Source organism: Aythya ferina (assembly GCF_964211825.1).
Source record: "Aythya ferina genome assembly, chromosome: 2".
Classification (NCBI taxonomy): Eukaryota; Metazoa; Chordata; class Aves; order Anseriformes; family Anatidae; genus Aythya; species Aythya ferina.
This window is the reverse complement of record NC_140297.1, coordinates 39,221,208-39,236,268: the sequence shown is the minus strand read 5'-3', so window position 1 is coordinate 39,236,268 and position 15,061 is coordinate 39,221,208. Positions and strand designations below refer to the sequence as shown.

At 40.5% G+C, this 15,061-nt stretch overlaps 1 long non-coding RNA gene across 1 annotated transcript; it reads right to left on the bottom strand.

Moving 5' to 3' along the window:
• Positions 1–1,063: 1,063 nt before the first annotated feature.
• LOC311430717 lies at positions 1,064–2,779 on the bottom strand. The gene is made up of 2 exons (XR_014688970.1): positions 2,583–2,779; positions 1,064–1,378 (listed from the first exon to the last, which is right to left on the bottom strand). It is a non-coding gene; the product is annotated as an uncharacterized lncRNA (long non-coding RNA).
• Positions 2,780–15,061: the final 12,282 nt, after the last annotated feature.

Here is a 15,061-nt window from a genome sequence, read left to right as displayed (position 1 = left end):
GACAAAGAGAGACCAAGGGGAAGAAGTTACAGAGAATTCCCATTGCAGGGCTCTGTTTGGCAAACGTGTTTGCACTTAAAATCGGCTGCTGCCTCCTCCTGCTGAAGATGGAGGCTGTGGTGAGCCAGCACGTGAACTCTACAGCTCACAAACAAGCCCAGAGATGGGGCACCTCTCCTCAATCTCTCTTACTGTTTTCTTTTCCATTTAGCACCACAGGAAACAATGGAGGCCATGAAGTGATTTTTATTCTTAGCCTAAATACAGACAGCAGATACGCAAAGGTAAGTGCACCTTGGAATAAGGTTGCCTGAAATCTGCCTCTTCCTACCCACAAGTCAATTTGTGGAGACAAAAGTACCTGTCAAACAACAGGAGAGTCTTTTGAAAAACTGATGTTGATGTTCAAATATGAAGTAAAATCAAAACCTTTTCTTACCCCTCCCCTTCCCCCCCCCCCCCCAAAAAAAAAAAAAAGGAGGTAAAACTATTAAGCAAATTTTTGTTCAACATTTATTACCTAAGACACAGCTCTGGCTGGTAATTGCTGCTAGATGGAATTTTTAAACAATAAAAAGATGCTTAAAAATAATAAAACTGGCCTGGAGAGAAGTATCAACTTGATTATTTTATTCCTTTAGGAGTAACCTGGGTTTAATCTACCAATGCTCTGGTATAGACATTTTTAATGCATTTGCTTTTAGGTATGTTAAAACAGAAAATATCATTTTTAAAATGATACCTCTGTGGGAAATATAATATGAATAATAGGAAGAAAAAAAAAAAAGACTATAACATTCTTTTAAATAATTTTAAACACTGTGAGATAGATATCTTTCTCTAAATTTCGTGTCATATGAAGACTAACAGTGACTTATCTCCAAATCTAGAAGCAAAGTTCTACCCAAAGTAAGGGGTTAAACATGTGCAGCATGAAGAGACTGGTGCTCGTCTGAAAAAAAGTCACTGAATAAATATGAGGCAAGCTGTAGCTTTCTGTTGACCTCCTAAGTAGTGGGAACTGGGAAAGGAAACAACGGGAAGAAATTCAAACAAAATTAACTCCTATAAAATAGCAAATTTATTCAGAAGATGTGGAGGAATTTTAATGCTTTCAAATGCATCCACCTTTCATGCTACCCTTGAACAACTAAGCAAAGGTCATGCACCATACAGGCAAGCATCTGGAGTCTGCCTCCGTGTACAGTCTCTGTCTGCTCGTCCCGTACTAGCTGGAATCCATTTTTATGAGCTTCTTCCTTGCAGTAGTAACGTAGTAACTGCTAATACCAACAGCACCATGTGACCTACAAGGCATGTTACCCCCATCTCCAGTATTCCCTTGGGAATCAGAAAGAGTCCAAATCTAAAGGCAATCCTAGAGGGGAAGAAAAAAAAAAAAAAAAAAAAAAAAAAAAAAAAAAGATGGGGGGAGGTAAGCAATCCAAACAGTAAATTAGGAAAGCTCTGTAGATCAGAGCACTGGGAAACTCATCTGCCTTACTGTGCTAACCAAGAGGGATAATATCACAGATGCTCAGATGTCCTGAGCTCTGGGGAACTGGCCCAATCTCAGAGAATTTTTCTAATTGCAGCTTTGGGATCCTTCCTGAGAGTCACTGGTTGCAGCTCACATTTCTAAGTGTGGACACCCTCAGGCATTGTGTAAAGGACGTCTTCAGTTCTACATGGATTGAATGGCAGCTCAAGGCCATAAGCACTTAACATGGCAGGATCAGGGGAAGGTATTAGTCTGTTGAGCAACTGCACAATACTTTACCAGCCTTTGTAGCAAAGGCAGCTGTTCAGGCAGAAGTATCCCACAGACCATGTGAATCATACTGCCAGCTGAAGCACACTGTGTGGTCAGGCATACATGTGTCTACATGCAGAGAATATGAGGGGGTAGGGAAAAAGCAAATTTATAGCCACCTTCTCTGAATGTCTTACCGAGGGCTCTGTACCAACCACCCATGAAGGAAATGGTAGCGAAATTGCTTTTCACAGGCAGCTCAGGAATTTCACAAAGACGCCTGTAAGTGCTATAGTTAACTCCCAGCTTTTCTGATACTAATTCCACATGTGGGATGAGAAAGACAAGCCTTACCTTCACCTCTCTTTTTATGTTTCACAAGCTCTTTTAAAATATGCTGTTAATGAAACATGCATTCACTATGGGGAGAGAAGCAGGGAAACCACAGCTGAATGTCAGGTTGATTTATTTTCTTTCAGGGTTAGAAATTCATCATGGCCCATCACAAAAGGTGTTTTCCAGTCACACTAACCTTTGGTTTCTGCTATCATCCAAGACCTTGTCAGCATCTTACGAGATGCTCTTAGCTAGATGTCTCATTGCTTTTTCATTTTCCCTCAGTTTTTCTTTAAGTTCTGCTGAAAGTGGTGCCTCTGTTGGCTTTCAATTGAGGGACAGGTTTTAGCTCTTTTCTTATAAATTCCATTCTCAATTTCTATTTAAATAAGCTGAACTACAGCAATAAAGTTGTCAAGTGCTGCTTAAGAAGCAGTACTTTTCGAGCAAGCACTATGGCTAGAAGAGACCTACATAAGACTAAGCTATGGACCTACATCAACTAGGTTCCTCTGACAGGCGGCATTAGAAGTAGGTGCGCTTCTAGCAGCAACTGCAGCAAGCAGTGCGGGGCACGAGCCTGGGACAATAGCAAGACGCCAGAAGAGACTGCAACCCCGACTTAGGCTGGAAGTGGAAAACACTAAGGCCCTTCTGCATCGCTGAGGGCTGTGCAGGAGGCGGAGGCCCGGCGCTAGGCCGCTGAGAGGGGGCCAGGCAGCGCCGCCCAGCGAGGCCGAGGCCAGGTCGGGACCCCGCCGCCGCCGGCTGCCGCCCCACCGGGCACCGGCGCGGGGCTCCCGACGCTGACCGAGCCGTTTCTGGGGGGTGACAGCCACCTGCTGGCCGCCAGCCCGCCCTGCTCCCCGGTTAGCACACGGTTAATAACAACAACAAAAAATATATATATACACCACCCCCAAGGTATCTGGTGACCCCACAAATGCGGCGGTTGCGTCAGAGAACAGCCAGTCCCGGGCTGCAGGAGTCAGCTTTGCTGCAGTCAGCGCTGGCCAGGCTGGTAGCCGCAGTGCCTTTGCAAGGGACCGTGTATCCTCTTAATAAAATGAGGAGGCAGAGCATTGTGCTCCAGCTTTTTTTTTTTAAAACTTCCCTGGTGTATGTATATATATTTAAGTCCTTGACAAATTCGGACTCCACTGGAGCAGTAAAGAAAGCTAAAGTCAAATTAATCAGAATAGATTCCCTAGATGAGACAGACGCTGCTGCTGAGCAAACCTTTAGGGAGAAAAGTTGTCCTTGAAAAATATTTGATGAAGCTGCTGCACTAGGAAAGGGGCTAAAGCTATGAACAGAACAGCCACAGAGTGCTCTGGGGCCCCATAGCCTCAGTTAAACAGAGAGAGGAAGGGGCAGAAAGGGAGGAAGGAGGAGGCTGATATGGAGAATTTCATTACATACAGAAATGCTCAACACCTCCAGACCCAGAGAAATCCAGAGGTCTGTGTCACCAAGCCCGAGAATCAGAAACAATGTTTTGCCCTAGGGTATCCTTTGAGCTAGGCAGAGCATTTAGATCCCTTGGGTAGGCAGCAAGGAAGCTGAAGGGAATTTTCTTCCTAGTCATATTCCAAAATGCTGGTTTGTCAGGGGGCTCTGCCTCTATTCCACAGCCAGAAATAACAACAGAGGTGCTTTCCAGGTCAGGAGCCAGCCTTGGGACACCCACTCCACTCACGTTGTCCATGACTTTTGCTCAAAGACTGTTCAGCATGGGAGGACACTTGCGCTATCTGCAAGTGCCATTAGATTCATCTCACCTCTTCTGAAGGAACCCTGGGTGTCCACACCGCAGTTAGATCAAACTATGAAGAATACCCCAACTTTTGTTTTCCTTCTGTGAAACACAAACAAATCTCTCTCTTTTTTTTTTTTTTTTTTTTTTCCTTTTAACATTTTCGGGAAGTCCTGGACTTTTGCATACAATATGAACCTGCAAAATTGACAGGCTGGAATGGTTTGTCTGGGCAAGTTGAAATCCAGTGACTGAGGAACAGCGCACTTGGCCACACCAAGCGAAGAGGCCAAGGGCAGTGTAAATGTGTAGCGATAACCCTTCATAGTGCTCCCTTACCCCCTGGTCATGAGCTCAGGGAGCTCATGAACCACAGACAGCATTTGATTTCTTACCCCCCTGAGCTTGTTTATCTACTTTAGGGACCCACATGAACTTTTAGTTTATGCAACACCCTGTGGCAAGGAGTTCCACTGCTCTAACCTGTTTTCCACTGTATCACTTAGAATTTTATAGACGTGTATCTTATCCTTTCTCAGCCATCACTTTTCCACGTTGAAGTCGCCTCATGCACTTCCCTATTTTCCGCTATCCAACCAAGTGAAACAATCCCATACACCTCAGGAACTAAGCCCATGCCTATGCTAACAAATACTGAGATGAAGACAGGGTTTGGGGAAAAAAAAAATCTTTCCAGGTGTTTAAGTAGAGCATTGCTGAGTAAATGTAGATTACAGGCACTTTTTTCTTTGAGCAAATTAGTCACAAGAACCAAACACCTTATTACAAAGAGTTCCCTTGGTCCTAGAGGTAAAATATGAAATATTAGAAAAAAAGAAGGAACTTGATGACTGGCAGAAGCTTTGAGGTAACCTGTTATTTAAACAGTCAGTTCGTTCTCAGCCTGTTATTACAACATTTTGCACTTTAACAGTAAAAATACTAGGCTTTATCAGGGACATTTGTCAGCCCTCCTCTCACATATGACAAATTATGTCCTCAGGGGAATATTATTTTTATGTCATCATTAGGGGCATTAATAGTTCCATTTTCTTCAGGATCAGCCTATAAAGTCAGCTCTGCCATTTACACAGTTCTTCACTGTACAGTTCCCCACAGAAATGTTGGTCCTCACCTTTACGAGTGCCACAGCAGAGACTGCAGTGATGAATAATCACTGCTGGGGTGGCCTGGACAGCACTATACACACAAAGGTGAGCCCCGTCACACAATGTCACAGATCTGCTTGAGGACTGTGGGAAAAGCAACACTTAGAGCTGATCCGGATGTTCAAAAGATGCTGTACAACTGCTGTTTTCACTGAGTGCTATATGGTACAGCCCTTTTTCTGACTCAAGCCATGTAATAAGAGTCTGCCTGTTCCCTAATATGAGTTGTAAGTCCAGTACTTAGGAAAAACAAATTTAATTGCATATTTAGTAGGCTATATTCATCTCTAAATTAAATTTTTCCTGTGACTCAGTGAAAAAAATAAAATAACCTCAGGCTCACCTTAGAAAATGCTGAGACAAGTTCAGATAGTACAAAGACTCTCTGTCATTGTATTCTTTGTTATGTCACTGCTAGGCACTTCCAGAGGATGACGTGGTGATGTATAGAACTTACTTTTCACTAATGGAAGTGATTAATTTAGTCATGAGACCATCATACACACTTTTATCTGATTAAGTCAAGCCTTCTGAATTTCCTCCATTAATTCACGATCTTCAGTTAGATAACATTTCATCTCATTCTGTACAAATAAAGTAGTTATCTCTGTTCTCTAAACAAGTAGAATGTATACAAGCTTGGTTGTGGGATTTTCGGAGGTCTAGAAGGCCCTTTGTAGCCACAAAACTGCATACTAATATTGTCAGATTGAAGCAGGGACAGACTCACATGATACTTGGACAGAAATACCACCAGATTTAGTTTACTAACAAACATCTAAGCCAGTATATAATGACTCTGCAGAGTGTGAGCAATAAGTATACAGATCTGTTAGCTCTCAGTCAGTGCAATGAGTTGTACTGTCAGATGTGTCCTGCAGAAAGGCACAAAACCAGAGCTCTGATCACCAGTGATCTTGAAATTTCGTACTACTCTGTGTCTGTAGGGATAGTGTCAGCTCAAAGTCAATTCAAGCCAAATTTTCTGATATGCAGTTTGACTGTTTTCCCTTCATCTACCAGTTTCATCTGATAAGAAACAGTAACTCCTCGGTGCCTTTCTCTGTGGCCTGCGCAGCAATGCTCAACTGCTTGCTGCTAGATAAGAGCTTCACAGTACCCCACAGTCTGAGGAGTTTCAAGGGGGATTTTTAACAGTCATTTCAGTGAAGTTATTCCCACACATGGTTTATAACGCACTCCAAGATCCTAAGGGATGGAAGGTGCTATATAAATGCAAATTGTTGCTGTTGTTATGCATGAACCATTGCCAGCTGTTAAACTAGACTGACTATGAAAAATGTCATTCCTCCTGACCTTTCCTGATGAGAACCACTGTGATTAGAAAATCTCTAAACTGTTTGGACATAAAGACAAACTCCAGTTCAAGTTCTCTGGAAGGTAATAGCTATACTCAAAGTGAGCATGAGTTAAGGGAATAAAAAAATTACTCCCTGACTTAAGGCAATACTGATAAGTCACTGGCCTCCAGGCCACGGAATTTGGACTCTCATTTTGACCCTAGCCGAGTTGTACTAGACTTGGACAACTGGGAGGAAATCTGCTCACTGTTCTGTGCTTCTGTTCCTACTCTCCTCCTCCCTCACACACCATCTGTTTTGTCTATCCATATGCTATGTGTCTGTCTACATTGCAGATTGTCTCTAGCTTACTGTTTGTACAGCGCTTACTGAAATCTCATCCTCACAGCTCCCAAGTGAACAAAGTGGGCTAAGCAGCTGCGTCAGGTGCTCAGGAAAAGGTATGCAAACAGGATGGTGTCAGTGGGAGGAGAAAAGTGGGACTATGGCCCTTCAGTCTCCCAGCTTCTTCCTCCCAAGTATATATAGAGATTTACGGTGCTACTTTGAGAAACGTGAGCTAACTCAGAGTTAATTAGCTCGGGCAGAGTACTGCATTAATATAGCTGTATTGCCTCAGGTGTAAGCTAGATTGTGCAGAACCAGCTTGGGAATCACAGCATGACTGCATTGGCCTTTGATCAGTTATCCTCAGTACTCACTAGGAAAAAAAAAAATGATACAGAACAAGACTGAGGAAAAAAATTAATATCCACCTTCACTTATAAGCGTGGAAGAGTATTCTGCACAGTTGTTCCTTAAACTTTCCTGCCATTAGCATGTTCTCTCCACTGGATGTGGGCTGATTGTCTTTTCTAGGAACCCACTCATGGAGAAATACAGTCACGCTCATCCTGCTGCATGGATTCCTTGGACCAGACTTTGAAAACAGAAAAATCTTTGGGCTCCATGGCACCACTCTCTGCTCCTTACTCCAGCACTCTCCTTAATGGCTGATTCAGGCACACTTTCAAAACCTGTTTTATCTATTGCCCTCCTACTCTACTATCCAGACAAATAGAGAGTAGCCTTTTGATGTGACTGCTGTTGTCAGAAGTTGAATATGGGCATCAAGAAGCACCAGACTAATTGTGCCAGACCTGTTTGCCAACTATTTCCTGGTCTCTCCCCATGATTAATCTTCTAAGAGAAATCACAGCTTTAGCCAGGTGTGCTAGCTACGAAAACCATGGCAAAATGATAGTGGGGGAGGAGGGTTGGAGGGCATGAATTGTGGATCAGATTGTCAGGCTGGTAATAAAAGGAACGCAGATGTCTTTCATGCGGTTTTAATATTGAAAATACTTTACTCCTGTGTTAGTGCACAAGGTACTACCTTTTTTTTTAGTAGACATTTTATTTTGAAGTAAGGTAACAACCAGTCAATGCCAAGGGTTCAGCTGGTAGACTCATGCCCATTTTTTTAAAATATGAGAAGGTGCAAACCCTCTAAACAAAAACCCCACAGGGTCAGCTTCGGCCCAATTTAATTTCATGGGAAGTTACACAGACCATTGCAGAATTCAGCAAGACTACAGCAAAGTGAATGCTGGTTTGTTTGGGTCCAGAGTAAGAACAGAGTTCCTATTCAAGCTAACAGCCTATTCCCACTGCATTGAGTCAACCTTTTCTGGACAACTCTTCCACAAGAAATTATGAAGTGTGAAATTAATCTTGGAACGACTGCAGAAACTAGTCACTCCTTACTGGGCATAAATTCCTCTCATTCACAGATCTGTTTTTTGGTATTGGCACAAAGTGTCTCTCAGTGTCCCAGGCTTGCATGAAAATTGCAAGTCAGACACTGAGAAAGCCAAATATATTGTGACCTTATGTTCCACCCAGCTTCAAACTAGTCAGAGATTTAACTTTATTTATTCCAGAAAAACAAAGTCTCTTACTTCTTCGGACAGTCCTAGAAGCTCTCATATACAGTGATAGTTTCTCTCTGACTAACTGTAAAATACATCTACAAGCCTACTCACAGCTTGAGAAATTGTCTGCTAAAGTGATTTTTACTGGAAACTCAGAGGCATCAAGAAAAACAGTATGCACCATTTTAATCAGAAATCACATTTCCTTGGAAGGTAACACAGCAAAGGTACCGCTGGACTCCAACCCTCAGCCAGTCTTCCAGTGAGATCATACTGCCATAAAAGAATTAAAAAGAAGAAAAGAAAAGGAACACCTGTTCCCTAGATGTTAACTGGAAAAACAAATCCACCTGACTTAGAAAGAAAGCAACTACAGAAGATAGTACTATTAGAGTCCAGCATAAGAATAAGACCAGGATTAAAACATTGAAATTAGCTTTGGTATTCAGCTTGACAATTGTTCGAACATTCTCATTTACAAAAGTGACCAACAATGCAATTTCACACTGTTTTTACAAGCTTTTATCTAATTTCAAAGCAAGTCCAGCAACATTTAAGATTACTCATTTGATAATTTGGAAACAGTGTTGAAAAAAAACATATAGCAATATATATTGCTATATATTTGCTGAGTGAAACGCTGCATACTTATATCTCCAAAATGAATTTGAAGCTTGTTTAGCTTTTGACTAACTTTCAGGTGATTGAGAAATTTTCCCACCCATTTGAAGCTTACGTAGTTTACCCACAGATATGGGCAAAAGTCTAGAATAAGCTGTCATAACACTAAGAAGGAAAAACAGCCTCATCACCAAATCAGTTTCTTGTCTTGTCCATTATGATGGAAAATAAAATAAAATAAAATAAAATAAAAATCAGAATTTTCTCTGAAAATGTATCTACATTTACTGGAGAGCATTTCAGCTACTCTGCTGAAAGCAGCTGAAGAAACAGTCACAATTTACTATCTTGATTTTTTTTTAACCAAACATTGTCCATTGTGTGCACTTCAATTACATTTGATACCAAAATAATCCAAATTAACAAAATCAGTGATAATATGGAAATAACTCGGTTAAGTCTCTTACAAATATGTTTGCATTGGGTTTACGTGGCAAGGTTTTGGCAGCAGGGGGGCTGCAGAGGTTGCCTCTGTGAGAGGAATCCAGAAGCTGCCCCATGTCAGATCAGAGCCAGCTCCATCCAACTCCACTGGGACCTGCCCCTGGCAAGAGCTGAGCCGGGAGCAACTCTGTTTGGGCCTCTGGGAGAGCAGATTTAAGAAAGGGAAGAACTGCTGTGCAACAGCAGCTGGGAGAGGGTAGTGAGAAGCAGCCTTGCAGCTCTCCAGGTCAGTGCAGCAGGAGAACAGGAGGTGCTCCAAGCATGCAGCAGAAGTTCATCTGTGGAGAGGCCCCTGGTGGAGCTGCCTGTCCCCCTGCAGCCCGTGGGTCCCACATGGAGCAGATCTCCACGCTGCAGCCCCCCCAAGGGTGGAGGAGCCCCCTGTGGAGCAGATGGATGTGGCCTGGAGGAGGCTGCGGCCCATGGAGAGCGCCCGCAGGAGCAGGCCCTGGGCTGGAGCTGCAGCCCGTGGAGAGTAGCCCGTGCAGGAGCATGGGGTCTGTGGGGAGCTGAGTTTGCTTTGCCCACGATGATAATCATTGAGTGATCTCCCTGTCCTTATCTCAACCCTTGAGCCCCTTTCATCGTATTTTCTCGCCTTCTTCCTTTGAGGAGGGGAAGTGAGAGAATGGTTGTTGTGGAGCTCAGTTGCCCAGCTGGGTAAAATCACCACATTGTTACTATATGAAAAAGTACACAGCAGCATATCTCACTAGCAAACAGCAAGTTGCTTTACACCTTTTTAGAAGTTACACATGGTTCTGTAGAGAACATTGCTCATTTAGTCACAAAGTGCATACAACTGAGATAGAAATAATTTCTTCTAGGAATTTACAAAGCTAAACATTTTCCTTATACATTTTTTTCCTTTTTTTTTTTTTTCTTTTTATTTCTATTATTACAAAATTAAAGAAAACATTGTACCGTTAAATAAATAAATAAATAAATAAATAACACAGAAAAGTCAGAGGAAAACATGAGCAAAATAGAATTGTGAGGAGAGTTTCCTTTCAGATGGTCAGCCCTTACTTTTCAAAGCAAAGAAGTAGACTCGTGTCTTCCTGCATGTGACATAAGTGTATTGATCATCAATTACTGTTGGCCTGACCAAAGGCACAAGCATAATTTATATTTGCTCAGGTTGAAGTTGCTGAAGTTACTGTCAGAAGCAAACTACTAAATACCTCCTGTTTCCATAAAAGCATTATGTAAAAGCAAAAATTGTATTTGTCCAGTCTAGGTCAAAATTGCTTGCTTTATTCTTCCAATGTATACACATTCCTTATTTTCTTTACTGGCATGATAAGCTTTCCTAATGAATAGGTTATTTAAATTTAAAACACAATTTCTAGTAGAGTCCTTAATTTTAACCTAAATGAATGAAGGTATTTTTATTCTTCTTTGCTGTTTCAGGTTCTGAGTGAAATATTTCTACTTCTTCAAAGTTATTGATCACATGAAACTGCATGGTATTTTTAGAATCCTATAACCCAAAAGATGGATTCATCACTCCAGTGTCTAAAAGCCAAGTGCATGACTGTGGCCAACAACCGAAACTCAGCTGGTGCAGCAGTACTGGATGAATTGAAGTATAGCTCATCAGTCTGAGCCCTCAAACTCCTTCCTCCTTTGTTCATTCTCCTGTATCTTCCTCATCTTTCACATATAATTGAATAATTATTTTGAGATCTATGAAAGAAGCCCTACCTTTTTTCACATAAGCTTAATATTTATGCCTACAGCCAATGCCTGTCCTTTTAAGCAAAGACATATACAGAAATAATAATGTTAACTGTTGCAGTAGCATGTGTATGACCCAAACAAAATCAGGAACACACTGTGCTAGGTCCTCAGCATACAGCAGATGGCCACAGGTTAGTGGGATATTGAGGGATGACCGAACAGCATGGCTGTAGACTTCTGAAGAGAAATAGAATGAGTTGCTGAAAGACAAGGACTAAGTCAGGTGCAGAATCAAGGATAAAACTAGCTCTACAGAACCCTATTCCAAATATTTAAGGAAGATCTATTTTCTGTGAGAAAGAGGCTCACGACAAATAGGATTTGTATTTCTGTTATGGATAGGGTGTACCTTGTGTTGTTACCTATACAATGATATACTACTTCCTAACTCAGAAGGTGGGGCAGGTTGGAAATATGCTACTTCTTCTTTTATGAGAGCACTCTTACATCCTCTGAAAATATTCTTCAATCTATTCTGCAAAGGTCACAGGAACATATGTTGCAAAAACATATGATTATTCAACATCTGTAATGACTGAGGAATTGATGTTTTTCATCAGCTATCTTTCTCTTCTTTGCTCATGGTTAGTGAACAGTTATAGTTAGGTGATGAATCTGATTGCATGAGCACTTTTTAATTTCTTGAACTGCTCTAGCTGACAAACAGCTGTTTGTAATGTAGGATTTAGAGACAAGCTTATTCTACAACAGAATGTAAATTATTCACTTTTTCCTCCCCTTTCCCTAAATAATCTTTTCACTGCCACCCCTTTCACCATCCCACAATCTCTTCTTGCAAAAGGCATTCATGTAGAATGAAGATCTTGCAGCCCAGAATGCTGGGTCTTTTTTGCTCCAGCACTGAACAGATTTGTAATCTCTCTATAAAGTTATTAGCAACAGCATCCATTCACATGTTAACAGAAAAATAATTTATTTTTCCTCCCTAAATACCGTATCTTACAAGTTACTCCATACATCAAGTTGTGTGAATGTTATGCTGTTTCCCTTAAAAGATTTATGTGTTTGTGGCAAGAAGTAAAAATTATGTATTTCTTCATTTTATTACTCTTGCCATGTAATCCTTGCTGAAACATGCTGGCTATTACCATGGTCTGTAATATTATATATGACTGATACTCCCCAGCTTGGTAAAGATTGATTGCAGATATTCAACTAGATGACCTAAGCACTTGCCTTACATGTTTTATTTAGGCTATGTAACACATGGAGCCACAGCTGGGTTTGCTGAAGCACCACAATACATTATGTTGTTTGACCTATAAAAAAAATCCCTGCTCAGAGGAAGTGGGGAAGAGCAAAAAAGACAAGTGAAAGCTTACTGAAAATGATATCCAGGAGGTAAGAGGCACAAAAAAGAAGCTGCAAATAAAAGAGCCAAGCTTTGAAGTATAGTAGTGTGAAATATTTAAGGATGTCCATGTCAGTCAACATCTGCCAGCCCAAATGGAGAAGGTAGTAGTGTTTTCATTGCCAAAACCTCCTCCCTCCCCCAAGATTTGTTTTCATTATGAGCCAGAAATAAACAGTCCTTTTGTAATGAACAACTTAAATTTCACTGCTGAAACAGTTCTGCCTAATTTAAACCATAGTTGCCCTGATCCTCTTCCATTTTGTCCATTTTGCTTTTGAGTATAGTAAGCCTGCCTACATTGTGCTAGTAATAAGCTATTAGCTGACAGTCTGATTAATACATGCCCTTATTTACTGATTTTGAGAAAATCTGGCTTCCCATAATTTCCTGAGAAGTGTCTTGATCAGGGAAACATTAAAGGGAGAGTCGAGATCTGTAAGTCTTCTCTGTGGTTGACTGGTTATCAGCTGTACACCAGAACCATTCAAGTGCCACATAAAAGCCCTACTATAACAGATCACCTTTCTTCCTCATAAATTTCTTATACGATTCTATATAGCCATATCACAGCGCATAAAGACCTTATTATCTGGAAAGCATTCCAGAAACTAACTTTAATTTTAAAGAAATATTTCCTTTCTATGAATTAGCTATAAAATTTCTCATTGTTTGTCTAAAAAAAAAAAAAATAATTGCAATTCAACCCAATTCAACAAATCTGGTTGTATTTGTGTTCATAAGCACTGGGGGAAAAGCTTTGTAGATTTTTATTTTTTTTTAACTCATCTAACAAAGATATTCAAGATCTATTTTCTGTTTTATGCAGTATAAAAATTATTCACAAATTAAAATGGTAAGATGCACTTTTGTGTGAAGAGGAGTGCATGTGACCTAATATGTGGTAACCATTTCTGCTGCTGCTTTGGAACTCAACCAGTGTGTCCATACATCCACCAAAATGCAGGTTTATGGAAGAAGAAGTGTGTCTGGGTTCGATCTCTAAGAGCAAACTAGGACGGAACCACAGGATGCACTGAAGAATGCATCTTCAATGCAGAGCAGGAGCAATAATGGAGAGCTCTTTTCCAGCGTATCTAAACAAAGTTCTCTATAGATGTACGTTGTGCCATGTTCTATCTTCCCCAAAGTCAACAACAAAAGGGATGTTGTTTAGCTAATAAGTATTTTCAAGATATTAAAACTTATTTGTTAATCACTTTAAATCTATTCTGCTATTAGTGTTTGGTAACTATAATTTTAACTTAGTTTTGTCATTTATTTGTTAGACATAAGTTATATATGAGAAGTCTAGGACACAGTCCTTCTACAGGGGTAAAGCGTACCTCACTAGCATGCCTTCAGGGCAGAGGAATGGGATTTCAGGGATACACAGAGCAAAAGTGAAGGTCGCCTTTCTAATTGCCATTCTGGGAAGACTGCTTCTCATGACCACTAGAAAAACTTGTCAGTGTACGTTTTCAGAAAATACCTTTTTGGAAAACCTTACCATTTAGAAGTAAATATTCACAGCCTACCTTTAAAAAAAAAAAAAAAAAAAAGGTGGGGGGGGAGAGAGGGAGTAGGGCAGATGACACTTAAAGCCCAAGCCACCTGGTTTGTTTTTAAGCCACCGTTTCTTTTACTACATTTAAACAGAAAAAGTACCATTTTTGACAAGTGTCTTATTTGACATTTTATATTATTCATGTCAGTCACGCTGTATTTCCTAATGCAAAGTGACATGGGCAGCACTAACCCAGAGTCATTTGTCATGCTGTTGTGTCTGCAAGAATAATCTCTATGAACTAGATTTTCTCTTAAATTCAGAGATGGAAGGACATGTTACTTACAGTGAACTTTTCCTTTTCTCTCTGGAAAGCAGATGCTGCAGTGCAGCATATCTTTATGCTTGCTTGAAGTTTTACTCCCTACCACAGGAAATTAATTATTCCCATATATAATGAGGGGTCACTAACTCTCCCCTCTATTTAATAGTTCTGTTTTTAGTGAACAATGGAATCTGTCGTATTTAGGTTAAATTAAAATATGCTAGATGTTTAAACAAAATATTAAAAAGTAAACAGCTGAAATGGGACTTGCGCAGTACCAGTATGAACTAGCCTTCCTCTACCTAAAAGGTACTTATAGAGGAGATAGAGGTACTCTCTCTAGAAGGAAGCACAGTGATAGAGCAAGAAGCAACAGACACAACCTGGGAAATTCCATAAAATTTCTTTACTATGAGAACAGTTAATCATTGGAATAGGTTTCTCAGTGAAAAGGTGGAATCTCCCTTGATGAAGACATTCAAGATTTGCCTTGACAGGGCCCTGGATAACCAAGTCCAATGCCCTGCTTTTAACAGGAATTTGTACAGGTGATCTCCAGAAGACCCTTCCAACCTAGATTTTTCCATCATTCCAAGATTCTTAATTGTGAAAATATATATATGTAAAAAGGTTACTGTATGTTACCATTATTTCTAATTTATTTTTCACATACAGCATAGCAATGTACACGGGCATATTTCAGGCATAATTAAATATAAAGCTGGAACCTAAAAATGTAA